At 49.3% G+C, this 13,330-nt stretch overlaps 1 protein-coding gene and 1 long non-coding RNA gene across 3 annotated transcripts in view; one reads left to right on the top strand and one right to left on the bottom strand.

Moving 5' to 3' along the window:
• The window catches only part of LOC135914295 (homeobox protein unc-4 homolog), a 233,907-nt gene that overhangs the window by 214,169 nt on the left and 6,408 nt on the right, over positions 1–13,330 (top strand). The gene's annotated exons all lie outside the window — the stretch shown is intronic.
• Positions 5,305–13,330, bottom strand: part of LOC135914296 (uncharacterized) — a 256,733-nt gene continuing 248,707 nt past the window's right edge. Inside the window, exon 3 of the long non-coding RNA XR_010568270.1 lies at positions 5,305–5,667. This is a non-coding gene — a long non-coding RNA (uncharacterized lncRNA). The remainder of the gene's footprint in view (positions 5,668–13,330) is intronic.

Raw genomic sequence — 13,330 nt, 5'->3', positions numbered from 1 at the left:
TCATGCGGGCCGGCCTCCGTGTCTGCGCGTGTGTGTTGGGCGAGTGTGCGTGTGTGTTTGTGCCTGTTTGTCAGTGCGCCCGCGCTTGTGTGTTGTGTGTTTTGCGTGTGTTTGTGTGAACGTATCGAGTGCTTGGTTGGGTCTGTGCCCGTGCGTGTGTTTTGTGACCGCGCTGCTCGTTCAGTCTCCCCAAGGCGTGCGTGGTCCAGAGTTACGGCAGCAGGAATCGGCAACTTGTCACTATCACTGTGCCTGTGCTTGGCGTCCACTATACATGCTTGCGTGTACGCACATTCAGAGGCTGTATCGGTATATTTTCAAGGAAGCTCTTGCACGTGAAAAACTAAGAATAAAACAGTCTCTTTGCATATGACACCGACCGAAACGACTTGCGAAAGCAAGTTCAGTTCTCTCTGGCGCTCAGGGAGTCTGGCGTAAGGTTATCTTGCTCGTTAATCGCCACTTCAGCGATGCGTTGAAGATCTTGCACTTGAAATCTTCATAAACTGCGTGCCTCGGCGATGCGTTTGGTGCAGCGCGGTGATGCGGTGCCACTAGAATATGCACTCAGCGAAAGATTGGTGTAGCATACTTTTCACTATTTTTTTTCGTTTATTCCACGATTAGACGTATGACACACGAGAGGACTCGGTCAACATATCACGAACCAGGGGCCGCAGTCTGTGTCGATCACATTTGAGGATACGTTCACTTTCACGAGATTTCGCTCGGCTATAGTGCCGTGCGCAGCAGCATATATTGCGATACTATTTCTGGCTCGGCGCCACGATTCCTTTCCTAACTCAGTGTCAGGAAATCCTTTGCCCGTGGAGAATCGAGGCTTTCGGTGCTGATCACGCGATATCTCGTGAAAGTGAAATCACCAACCAAATGATCGTCCGAGATTATCACCACTATGTTCGCACTGAGCATTACTCTCTGTGGCGAGCAAGATATAACGCGACTACACATTTCTGAGGCAAGTAGGATGCGCATGAAGCTTCGCGAAGAACTGCCTTCGCTACGAAGTACAACTTAGCGCCTCAGGCAAAAACGAACTGTTAAGATGAAGCTGTGTGCCCGAGTGTTCCCAAACGACAAGTCCGAAGCTGTCTCTCTAGAGTCTTCTCGCTAGTTGTGTGCAACTCCATCAGCACCCTTCGCTTCTGACATCTGTCATCGCACCGCACGAATCTGCGTCGTTCTCAGGGCAGACGACTGCAATAAACGTTTACTCTCTCTCTCTCTCTGCACGCAACTCTTCAACGAAGTGCGAGTCGCACAGATCACAGCGGGAGCTCGCACGCGAACTACGCTCAGTTGCAAGGAGGCGAATGAAAGAGAGAGAGAAAGAGAGAGAGAGAGAGAGACCGCTCGCGCGCTGCGTGGCGCCTTTGTCTGCGACGCCGCTGTCGAGCGCGTGCAAAAATATTAATTGCGGAGCGTGCCGCGCACCTCCATCTTCCTCGCACCTCTCGAAATCTGTTGTCTCAATACTCGCCCCTATCCGGACGCCGCCGCCGCTCGGGTGAGTCGAGCACTTCTTTCTTTCGCGGGCCGCTCTTTTCAACATTCCGCCGCGTGCTCACAGCCTGCAGACCGGCTGGCACGAGCTCGAACGGTGGCGGCTGCTTTGTGGCGGAGGCAAATAATTGCTCTTAAAGGAGGGGACGACGCAGACGCGCCCGTCATGAATGGGCGTGGCCAAGGCTGGGTGATTAAAACGTCACGTTGATTACGGGGCCGTGATTAAAATGGTGTCCCTCTCTCTCCCCCCCTCTCTCTCTCTGCGCACGGGGAGGCTATAACCCCGCTCGTTTTGCTCGCAGCGTCAGAACGCGGCCTTGCATTAAAGGAGTTCTGCTACCCAGAACGAAGTCGCGGGAGCGATTCCGTGCCGTGGTCAGCCATATCTCGACGGTAGCCACGTGCGAAAAAATGCTCGCGTATACTTAGAGGAACGTCTGTTTTGGTTTGTTTTCGAGAACTAAATAGTCATTTGGAGTGATTCAACAGGACGTATTGTATTTACGAACGAAATTCGTAATGCGTTTCTTTTCCCGACAGCCGATTGTGATTGTCCGGCCGCGCTCGAAGGTTGTATGTTGGTCATTACGGCTTGCCTCCACATGTTCTTAAAAACTGCTCTACAGCGGGCGTGATGCTTTCTGAACGCGCACCCCACTGCATCGGAAAACACAGCTTGGGACGTGCCTTCGAAATGATTATCACTCATCTCTCTGTGGCCAGCCGAAAGGTGGGCTCGCGGCCGCGTCCATGTGCACACAATCGCTAAAGGCGCTAGGTGGGGCGTGACCTGCGGTGGCCGCTTGTAAATGGCGGAACGCTGCCGAAATGGAGTGTCTATACGTTGCGCACGAGGCCATAGATTGAACAGGGGAAAGGGTGGATGGCGTGGCGGGAAGGGGGGGGAGAGGAGGGGGTAGGGGAGGTTGTAAAAGATGATTCCGCTCTTGTGTGAAAAAGGGGCTGTGGATGACGGGAATAGCATCCAGGGGGACGGGCAGGGAATGAGGGTGGGGGGGGGGGAGGGGCGCAGGAAGGGGTAGGAATCTTTGGCAAGCACGCACAACGTGGCGATGAACTTGAGTGCTAATAGAGGTCAGACAAGAGAGGAAGCTGCCAAAAGAAAGAAAAAGAAAAACAAGAATTCAAGACTCGAGAATGCACGGTGCCGTCAGGCGTGTAATATAATTACGCATTCGCATCGCGGGTCTTTGAAGATCAGCCGCTGCGGTGAAGATTGTTTCGCGCTCAGCGTGCCGCCGTCCAACGTACCGCACGTCTGCCAAGGTTGTCGTGGGTTGGAAACAGAAGGCTGGATTGAAGACATCAAAAAAACAAACAAACAACAACAACAAAACGAAACAATGAGAAGCTGCCCGCATCTGTGTTGTATAACACGAATATATTAAAGACAGCAAGGTAGGAAGTTTGGAAAGTGTTACACGATTGAGTTGGCTGGCCAGCATACCGGCTGTTTCGGTGAGCAGCTTCAGAATTATAAAAATAAAAAAAAGGTTGCCTGTGGCAGATAGCACAATTCCAGTTGTTGGACTGGTTACTCGAAGAGGCAGACATTACTCACACAACAAACTGAAATCCATAATCGACTAATTAACCAAAAACACCAATGAAGTTTCAACCTATCTACCTTGTGGCACATATGGCAATTTACGAATTCTAAGCGGGGAGTTTGGCAAGGCGTGATGACGCCACTTTCGAGATACGAATTCCCCAACTTTGCGGAGAAATTCATTGGCGTTTCACTTACTTTCGTATTTGAATGAATAACACGACGTCATGTTGAGAAAGTAAGTGGAATGACAGTAAATTTTTACCGCAGATTTAAGGGTGCATATCTCGTAAATGGTATTGTACGCACAATTATTTTCAAGTTGATGTGTCCTCCAGTCTCACCCGTTAGAATTTGTAAATTGCAATATGTGGCATAAGGTAACTAGATAATAACCTAATTGGTGCATTTTTATTAGTTAGTTGATTACTCATTTCAATTTTTTGTGCAAGTAATCTCCGCCTCTTCGGGTAGACCAGCTCATGGAATAGAGCTGTGCTATATGTGCCACAGGCATTGTTAAAAAGATTTTGGAAAGTGTTCGCTGAAACACCCTGTATATGCTGAACGCCGTTATTTCATTTACTAAGTGATTGATTGGTTGATAGATTTAGCTAATGTCGCAAATCAAATTAGGGATGCAAAGGACAAGATAATGGAGTTATCGGAGTTTATTTTCATTCCCTCATTTAATAAACGTGCATCTGAATGCAAAGCTGTGAAAAGAAAAAAAAATATGGAACTGACTGAAGCTGACTCACGAAATGTATTTTTTTGATTTTATTTTACGGCTCACTCAGACATAAAAACAATATACTCGGCCCTGTTTCGCTTGGACTCAACTCCCCAAAGTAGGTCTAGGCCGGCCTCACTCAGACTCAGACTCACTGCCTCATCTGAGTCCGAGTTAGTCAACTCATGGATGACTTTGCCTCTGTACCTCTTATTATAAGCGCACCAACGTTTTAACCGTTGGACCCTATATAAATACGGTCACCGCGGCTAAAACAACGTGGTGGGCGACCGCCTTTTCTGAAATGATTTGAGGTGCATGTAGGAGAGGTTGGTGCCGTGGTTGACACCGCCTAGACATTATCGCCTAACCGAACACATGGCAAAGGTAGGCAGACCCAAGCAAGCGAATAACGAAAAACTACACCACAAAATGATAACCAGAACTGGAGTGCGCTAACGCGTATTTTGAGAGAACGTCTTCGATTACGCAAGATCGTTTCTGAAGGGTGGTTTGCTGGCCGAGTCGGCAATACATGCTTGACTTTAGGCAGCGCGAAATAACCTAGGCCGAGGGAAAGAAAACAGAGATGCAGCGCACTTTGACGCAGAGTTTGCGAGTCTCGCACCACCTGCGAACATTGACGTGTATCGTCAGGACTCGATAGTATAAGTGGCTCTGTTCAGGTTACACAAACAGGTACACTGACACGTAAGGGTACGCAGACCGTACGCATTAGAAACTGTTTATACCCCGTTTGGCATAAATATATTTACGCCAGGTATTCGTGACTCTTCTTGCGAAACTGCCGGCTCGTTTGTACGCTCAAATATTGCACTTAGCTAGCACTGTGGTCGGAGTTTAATACCATCGTTTCTTGCATTGCTTGCCACTTCTGTCCACAATAAATGCCTAGTGGGCGTCGTCTGCTCCAACGCCGCTAAAGGGTTTTTTGATGTCGGTGCGATTGGAACGGTCGTGCCATCTGTCAGTGCTAGAGCGAAAACACGGTGTTCACCATAGTCGTGACAGATGGCGTCATCATTCCGTGGCGAGGGGGAGGGGAGGGTTAAGTAATGACCCTAAAGCGGGTATCAAGCGAAACTCAGTGCAGAATTTTACCTCCGTGCAAAATTAGAGCGGATGTCAACAAGGCGGTCAATCAAGAACAGTTAGGCATAAGTGACAATCCTATTTGTGGAACAAGCAATAGTGGGAAAAGGTCTGCGTACGTTTCATGTTTTACGTGTCTGCGTATCTGTGTCTGCCCCGCGACCAGTGCGACCCGTACCGCAGGTGCCCCCCCCCCCCCCCCCCCCCCAACACCGATTAGCCTCTGTCGAGACACTTGTGAACCATGCGCCGTCAAGAAGGACCCGCAGTAGCGGATCTGCAGGCACCACAGCTGCGCCGTGCTCATCGACAGGCGAGCCGCGTGCGACCCCGCGTGACCGGAACACCGCCAAGGCCTCGCTCGCCGAGAACAGTTTAATTAAGACGCCGAGGCCCAACGCTCGGCAGGGCGGCAGCGTCAGGGCACCTTCACCGGCCGGAGAGGAGGGAAGTGGCTTCCATTAACGCCTTCGGATGGCTCGACGGCGGCTTCTTGAACGGGATGGCTTGCACGGCTGCCCGGGCGCGCGCGCACGTGTCTATTTATCGCTTCGTGCGCTCATAGTCGTAACCCCCCCTCCACTCTCCCTACATGGCGCTGCTCCACCTCCCGGTTGACTGCTCCCAGCGTCTCCGTCGCGCCTGTAGAATCTTCGCCCCTTTTTTCATCAATTTTCCCCGGCTCCGCCTTCTTTGAACGGCTTGCTCCTTGCGTTCGGCAGTGCTGCATGAAACAAAGAAAAACACTACGAAAAAAGGAACGAAGCAAGAAGAAGTAAGGAAGGAACGGTTGGTCTGAAACGATAAAAAGGAATTTAAGGAACTAGTCGAAAGAATGAGTACTAGTCCTGCTCAACTTTGAAGGCTTGCGTCTGAGCACACCTTGCACGAAAACAACGTACCTTTGTCCTCAACATTTAGGAATTTGCCACTGTATTGATTCGATTCAAAGCTCCAGGTGGCACTACATCACGTATGTCATGATCTTGGAAGTGTCTTGAAGGATCGTTTGATGTCAGTGAGTTATGTGTCTTCAAGTAACTGTACTCGGTAGCAACGTATTGTAATGTAGTGGAAAATGCACGGCTGTCCATCTGGAAGAGATCCTGCACATCAGCCGTTTACGTTTGCCCATTTCCATGACGTCACGACGGATACAAAGTTCTTTGAATACCGGCGTGTCTCAGCAACTGTGTTTCGAGCACAGACGGTCGGTGTATTGTGGTACTGCAGGCGGAGCTTATGCCGAATTCTTAGGTCGTCACCGGGCTAAGGTGGAAGTTATCGCCTATATTCTGGTACCGCTCCTATTCCATAGTTCGTATTGTCCGTAAGCCTTAGTCGCACTTTCGTCCCTTTAGCGGCAAAGCGGTACTTCTAACAAATATCAACTACTGGTCGACGACAATTCCTTCCGAAATCCAAGATGGACACACGGGCATCAGATGCACACAGTTGCATGCAGTGACGCAGTGTATCCTAGGCGGGAAGCCCGCGCACTCATCGCATTACGCGGCTTATCCAACTTCCAAGCAAGCGGCTCTTCTTGTTTCCCGGCATTGGTCGGGAAGGAGCTTACAAAGTGGCCCTGTTTCCACTTCGCCCGGCGCCTCGACACATCCTCGGTGCTCAGGACGCCTTCGGATCCCACTCTGAATGATTGAGAGCCTTGTTCCGAGCTGAGCCGAGTCTTCGCACAGCGTCGGTCTCGCTGGCTCGGAGCTTATACGCTTCTCACGCGCAAAGTCCAGTTAGGCGAACTTCTGTTAGTTCCCTATCCGCTTGCGCAGGGCTCGATTGGGGAACTAACCGCCGGGAAGTCCGGTTCTAAATGTCTAATCAAGTGCCGGTCGAGGCATGCTACGCGCCTGCGCGTTTGCGATGCGTTGGTCATTCTTTATTGACGTGGCGGAAACTCTGTTTACCGGAAGAGGTGGTTGAAACGCTCTCCCAAGGGGCGAACTCCTGCGATCATTCGCCGGGGTATTATAGGCTTCGAGGATAACTACCAAGGTGATCTTGTAGCTAACGGTGTTTGTCACCGTACTGTTGAAAGAGCGCGCATTTGTGGAGGTCCTGCCGGGATCGCGGTCTTACACTGGGACGACGGTTAATCCGACGTCGCGATTGGAAGAGCAGCACAAATCATTCTCACCGTTTCGGCCCGTGGGGAAGGGAGTAGTGATACGGTGGAATTTTGAGGTCACAGGGAACGATGACAAATGTTACCACTCTTGGACTATCTTCGGAACACCTGACACGTCGAAGCGCTCTGGTGAGACAGATATGTACAGGAAAACGCAGATCAGGGGCGACTTGCGGGAGCATTTAATGACGAAAATGGTAACGATTTTAATGCCGTGTTACTAAAGGTTGACTAGACTGTTCCAACTTTGTACCTAGGCTACGGGGACCAACTTCGCGCCCAACTTCACGCAGCTGTCGTTAGCTCGGCGGCACTTCGCGGGCCGACGGTGCGACATCTGAATCAAAATACAGGGGGAACTCGAGGCATACATGTCTCTTCGAGCTAGCAGCTAGCTCGTTCGCATTTGTATGCTGTAGCGAACACGTTTTAATGCCGCTGTCGAATGTTATACATGCCTGTAGGCGACCGCCTACTGGAGCGACTGGCAGAATGCGTGGAATTTGGTGTAACGGCACAGTGAAGCCGTCTGACGCTGTGAAGGTGAAACCATATATTGGCTATACATGGATGAAACAAGGCATGCGCAATGTTTTGCCGCTATGACGACAGACGGCCTTGTGGTTCCGCTTGCGCAATTCATATGCTTTCTACTTCTCAAACAAGCAGGCGACGCATATTACGACTTAATCTGAACGAGACAAATAATAGTGCATTGCATCTAAGTGTGGCATTAAAATGTATGCACCATGAAATAAATGCCTTCTTTGCACGAAATTCGACTGCGAATGGACGAGCAGTTTAGCAGAGAGAGTAATGGCCCTCATTTAAGCAACGCAGGGTCGGATCTACGCTATTCTACCTTCATTTCGCAGGAAAAAGAATACATAGATAGGTATCCAATGAATAAGCCTTTCTTATTGGAGCAATACGCGCGTTATAATTACGCGTAGTACACACGAATTATACAGGAGCATTACACACGCAAACCTAAAGTGTGAGGGTCGCAAGAAAGCACTCTTAAGTTTCCCACATCCAACACTCAAGCAACACACAGTGCGGGTATGCTTACGATGATGTTGTTGATGATGATGATGATGAAAAACGTTTATTCAACAGATTGAGAGTTTGCAGGCCAAAAATGGCCCTTTAAGTACATAGGTGGAGTCCTTAGTCTGGGACCCCACTGGACGAAGCTGCTACCCACGCCCATTGGACTAGAGCCCTTCGAGACTCCAGCGCCGAGCAATTGAGTAGGGCTGCCTCCCATGCCTCTTTAGTGGGGCAGGGGTTGGGGGAAGGGACGGATTCATCTGACATGCCCACACCACGTGAAAGTTATCGGAGACTTCCCCGCAGTGAGGGCATCGCCCATCAACTTTTGGGTCAAAATGTTTTGCTACTGCTTTTGCCGCCGCCGTGACGGACGCACTCCTGTGGGGGAGAAATTAAAAAAAAAAACGCTTGGTTATTGTGCGTTTGATGCAGGTTAAGTAGCAGACCCAGGTGGTCAAAATAAATGCGCAGCCCACCACTATGTCGGCCCTTATGACGTTGTGTTCAGTGTGGAAGCAGTTCTAGTGTCCTCTTTCATATTGTTCGAGGGGGTGGGTTGATATCTGTCTAAGAAGGACTCTGTATGGTTCTCTCTTACGAAATTAGGCTAATGAGAGCACTGTATGGTTTATTTTATTATGAATTCGGTAACGTGTGAAAAACGTTGGGAAAGGTCTGGTTGTGGCAATCATCATTCAATGCGCACGAGAGGATGGAAGGACCGAAAAGCAAAATGCGATGTGTGTGTGTGTGGGGGGGGTGTCTCGCGAAATCTAATCACCGCAAATGGTTTTCCTTTTCGCCTTTCTCCGCCGCGGGAAAGCGTGCAGAACAAGTGGGCGTGATCTGTTTGCGCGGGCACAATTTGTCTCCCGCTCGGCCCGGGCTGTTCCTCGGGGTGGCGCCTCCCCCCTCCCCCCCCTCCCCCCCCCCCCCTCCCCCCGCAACCCCAGTGCGCGCACGTTGGTTCGGCCGGCCACGTGCTCTGGACGACGATGGATGAGCCCCGCCGCCGCCTCGTGTTGTAAACGAGGTCCCTCTGTCGTTGCGTTTCGTATCTGGCTTGCACACAGAACACATACGTACAACCGAAAACCCGGGAACGTGTCCCTAAGTGGCCGACTCGTAGAGCCCACGGCAGACACGGATCACCTGCACTGGCAGCGCCCTGCCGCGTCGGACATGGGACGCAAATGCTCAGGGAGGCCTAACACAAATGTTCTCGTACATTCGTGGAAAAGCTATTCCGTTAGAATTGTTCGTATGAGAGAAAATTTTCCACCCGCGAGCAAATTCGAAAACGCCCACCCTTGCCGGTTTTGTTTGCTGGTTGTTTGTTTGTGTCTGTCCACCACGCTAAGTACACCGCGCTAAGTTACCAACGTCAAAGCACAACGCCATCTAGCCTAAGAGTAAGTCCTAACGTAGATTCCAACCAGTCCTGATGCTGGACATTTTGCAAGCGTAGGCGGCCAGCCAATCACAAGCAGCACTTACAAACGCAACTTCTGCAAATTTGATCTCAGATGAAAGGGTAAAGTTGTCATCCGCCTGACTGTAGAAGGAAGCTATACAGAGGGAACCCTTTGCACTTCGAAGCTTCGTGCTACAGCCGGTCGCTATCCACGTTTTCCCATTCATGGACCTTGCTCCACCTGGCAGGCTCTCCCAGAACTGATTTCTCATATTCGGCGCCTGATGTTGTAGGCGAGTGCAACCGATAGATATTAAGCAACAAATTTGCTCTAATATGAGTTTTACGGGGGCCTCGCATATGGAAAGAGCTGCATAGCACTGCTTTGATGAACACATGTTCGATTGCGTGGAATTCGTAAAACAGTGCAAAGGAGACTGATTCGTCGATTCAATGCGATGCTATGCTGATTCTACACTCTGGAGTGCTACACAGATTATGCTCATGAGGCTACGCCGTTCTCGCGACTTAATTTGTCATCTAGACTTCTAAAGTTCTCAGTTATAAATAACAAGTTTCTAAAAAACAATGGCATAGCGGGCGAACATGCGGCTTTGGATCCACGGTGGCGAGCCGCCTTAACATTCCTAACGACCTTTGCTTAGAGTTCTGTGCACTAGAGCCACTTGTATCCTTCCAGTTTCGATAAGCATTAAATTGAAAGATATGTTACCGACCATTAGATTTTCGATCTTAGCAACTCAAGTTGTTCTTGATTTAAGGATTGCAGACTGTTTGTATCGATCTACTGACACTTCTTTTTTGTTTTTGGTTTTGGCCTGTGCAAAGGACAACAGATGGTCGCAGGTCTTAAGGGCAGAAACATAGTAATAGCTACTGATTTAGACGCTATAGGCCAGCGCGTCAATTGCAATAAGCTCTACTGTTCGAATGTAGGTCACAGCGCGGAAAACGTGCACTAGCTGGTGGAATTTTTCAGACGAAGATTCTTGCATAGCATATATGTACAAAAGGTGCACAGTCAGTTGATTATATTTTCGTAGAAAGTCACAGTTACCCACCCAGCGATAGATGAGGACTCTGGCTGCTGGAGGTCACGAATTTTAAGTACTACTGAAAACGCAAATGAATGCGGCAGTGGGAGGCGAGTAAGAGAGGGCCTGAGAATTTGGTGTGAGCAGCGGCAATGCATACAACGTGCACTGAAGCAAACTTTCTTACTGTGAAGATTTCACTGGCCTCTTCTCCTCACTTTGCGGGTGCTATCGTTGCTGCTGTCTGGCTGAATATACAACAGCTTGAGTCACTGAATATTCACCGCTGGGTATGTGCAACTGAAACGGTACCACTGGGCACGTGAGTACACGTGCCCAGTGGCACATGTACAACTTAGGACACTGGGTATGCGAAAATTCTTGGCCGAACTTCCAGAATGGGTGTGTGTCACTCTGCGGGTGCCCGTACGGGCAAGTAGAGCTAGAGGCAAGAAGTGAGAGAAGTGGTTTTTGTAGGGAAAGGAGGAAAGGCTGGCACTATCTTCTGCAGCCCTTTCGAGAGCACGGTTCAGCGCCAGCAGGGGGAAGGATATGGGAGTGAAGGAGATTAAAGGAGGGAGAAAGGTAGAGAGTCGCCATGGCAGCAGCGGAGCATCCCGGCTTGGAAGGCCCAGTGGCTTCGACCGGAGGAGTGGACTGGTGATAGACCATAGGAGGTGGCCCGGGAAAAGAGAAGCAGGCCCGATGTGGTGAATTAAGCCGGTAACAAAACAGTTTACTCAGGAGAAAGATTTAAAGAGATCGAAATGGAACCAGAGCATGCGTTGAGCGAGGAACCGCGGATCTTCGGAGCAGTGATGACGTCGGTAACAGAGAAGTGAAGAACAATTGTACAAGAGTATATAGCAGCCGAGGGTAAAAAATAAGGTGAACAAAATGGAACCAGAGCGTTGACAGAGCGAGAAGCCTTGACTTGCATAGAAGATAAGGAGAAACAGAGCAATGAAGACATTTCTTTGAACATCCAAGAAAGCGTCGCTTATCACTTATTCCCACGTATGCGTTAGGTCTGCTGCTTTAAAGGGACACTAAAGGGAAACAATAAATCAGTTTAGACTAATAAAGCATTGTTTGAGAACCCTGCAGGCAGTCATTTCAAGAAAATAGTTTTAATATTAGATGAGAAAATGAAGGTCCAAGTATCAGTATTTGAATTTCGCGCCGAAACGCCAGCGCCGGTACGTCAGCGTGACGTCAGGGATTCCAAAGTTTGTTTTCGCATTTGGGCCCCGTTGGCTGAATAAAGGTTCCCGAAACTTGGCATGTTTAATATTTGGTTCCTTTAGAGCACAATGTAGTCAATCTGTACCGCTATATATAATTAGTAGGCCCTAGAAGATGCCATCAAAATCCATGACGTCACAGCCCCCAGGTGCGGGAACTTAAGTAGGCGTCGCCACCCGTATTTCCTTCTTGCGCTTTTTCTGGCTTACCAAACGTCTTATCGTTGTAAGAGTGGTGTTTTTGGTGTTGTAGAATGGTGATTTACTGATGCAGAAGAAATCACTTTTCACTTTAGTGTCCCTTTAAGCATGAAATGCTTTTAGCTCCTTTGTCGACGAGTTTCAAATGAACTTGAGCCAGAAGCCAGAGCCGTTATTTGGGCACTCAAACGAGAAAATCCGGGCAAGAGAATAAAACGAGATCATCCAGCCAACCAGCCAAACTAAAAAATGCTATGTCTGGACCCCAACTCTTAGTACAGGACCCCATTACATAGGCTAGTTACTGGCCAAACAAGTTACAAAAAAATATTGCTTCCGAATTATTCTGAATGATTGTTCACAATATCACTCAAGTTGTAATTTCTAGAACGCTGAAATTTCATTTATTTCCCATAGCAACGTTTAAAAGGCAGATACAGGGCACGATATACTTCGTTATCATTTGGCTCGGAGACCGGGTTGCCTGTGCTCTATTGAACGCCAGCGGTCCGTGAGTTGTGAGTCGCCTCGAGAGATGGCGCCACGCTCGGTGGCGCCTTTTTCAGGTGCTTTTCTTCTTCTAGCTAAGCAGAGAGCTATGTCTCTCTGGCGTCTTTCACTGCCTATGGTGCCGCCTCCAGCTGGTTTTCTTCTTCTAGCTGGGCACTGTCCATATGGACCAGTACACGCTACGGCGTGGTGCTGTGGCTGGTGTAGTTGGGTGTGCCGCTGCGAACGTGAACTAAACCCATTTCCATTTTACGATTGTGGCCAGTATCATCTTCAACCAATCTGCTTGGCCGGTTGTCATTTCGTGCTTACATCTACTCTCGATTGCGGGAGAGCCAGCAATTTTTTTAAAGGGAATCTTTCTTTCCCTCTTCCACGGCATTGCGGGAGCAGGCTGCTGCTGCCTCGCTGAATATACAGCTTGAGTCGCTGGCTATTTGCCATGGGACATGTTCATTTGGGTGCGTGACTGAATAGACAGGTCCACGGCATATGTGTAACTCCATGGCCATGTGACACTGGGAATGACAACGTTCTTGGCAAATATACCACAATTGGTATGCGCCACTGGGTAGGCGACCGATGAAACAGGTGGAACAGCAGGCAAGATGTGAAAATTCGGCAAAAGAGCAGAAAAAGAAACAACCGAGCAGAGAGAAAGAAGTTAAGTGACCGGAATGTCACAAGAGGGTGCATTATGCGAGGAGTGTTGAGCTACGTGATAGTAAAGAATGAGAAGTGAAGACATTTCAGTAAACATG

Source organism: Dermacentor albipictus, chromosome 8 (genome assembly GCF_038994185.2).
Source record: "Dermacentor albipictus isolate Rhodes 1998 colony chromosome 8, USDA_Dalb.pri_finalv2, whole genome shotgun sequence".
Taxonomy (NCBI): Eukaryota; Metazoa; Arthropoda; class Arachnida; order Ixodida; family Ixodidae; genus Dermacentor; species Dermacentor albipictus.
This window is presented reverse-complemented; position numbering and strand designations above follow the sequence as displayed.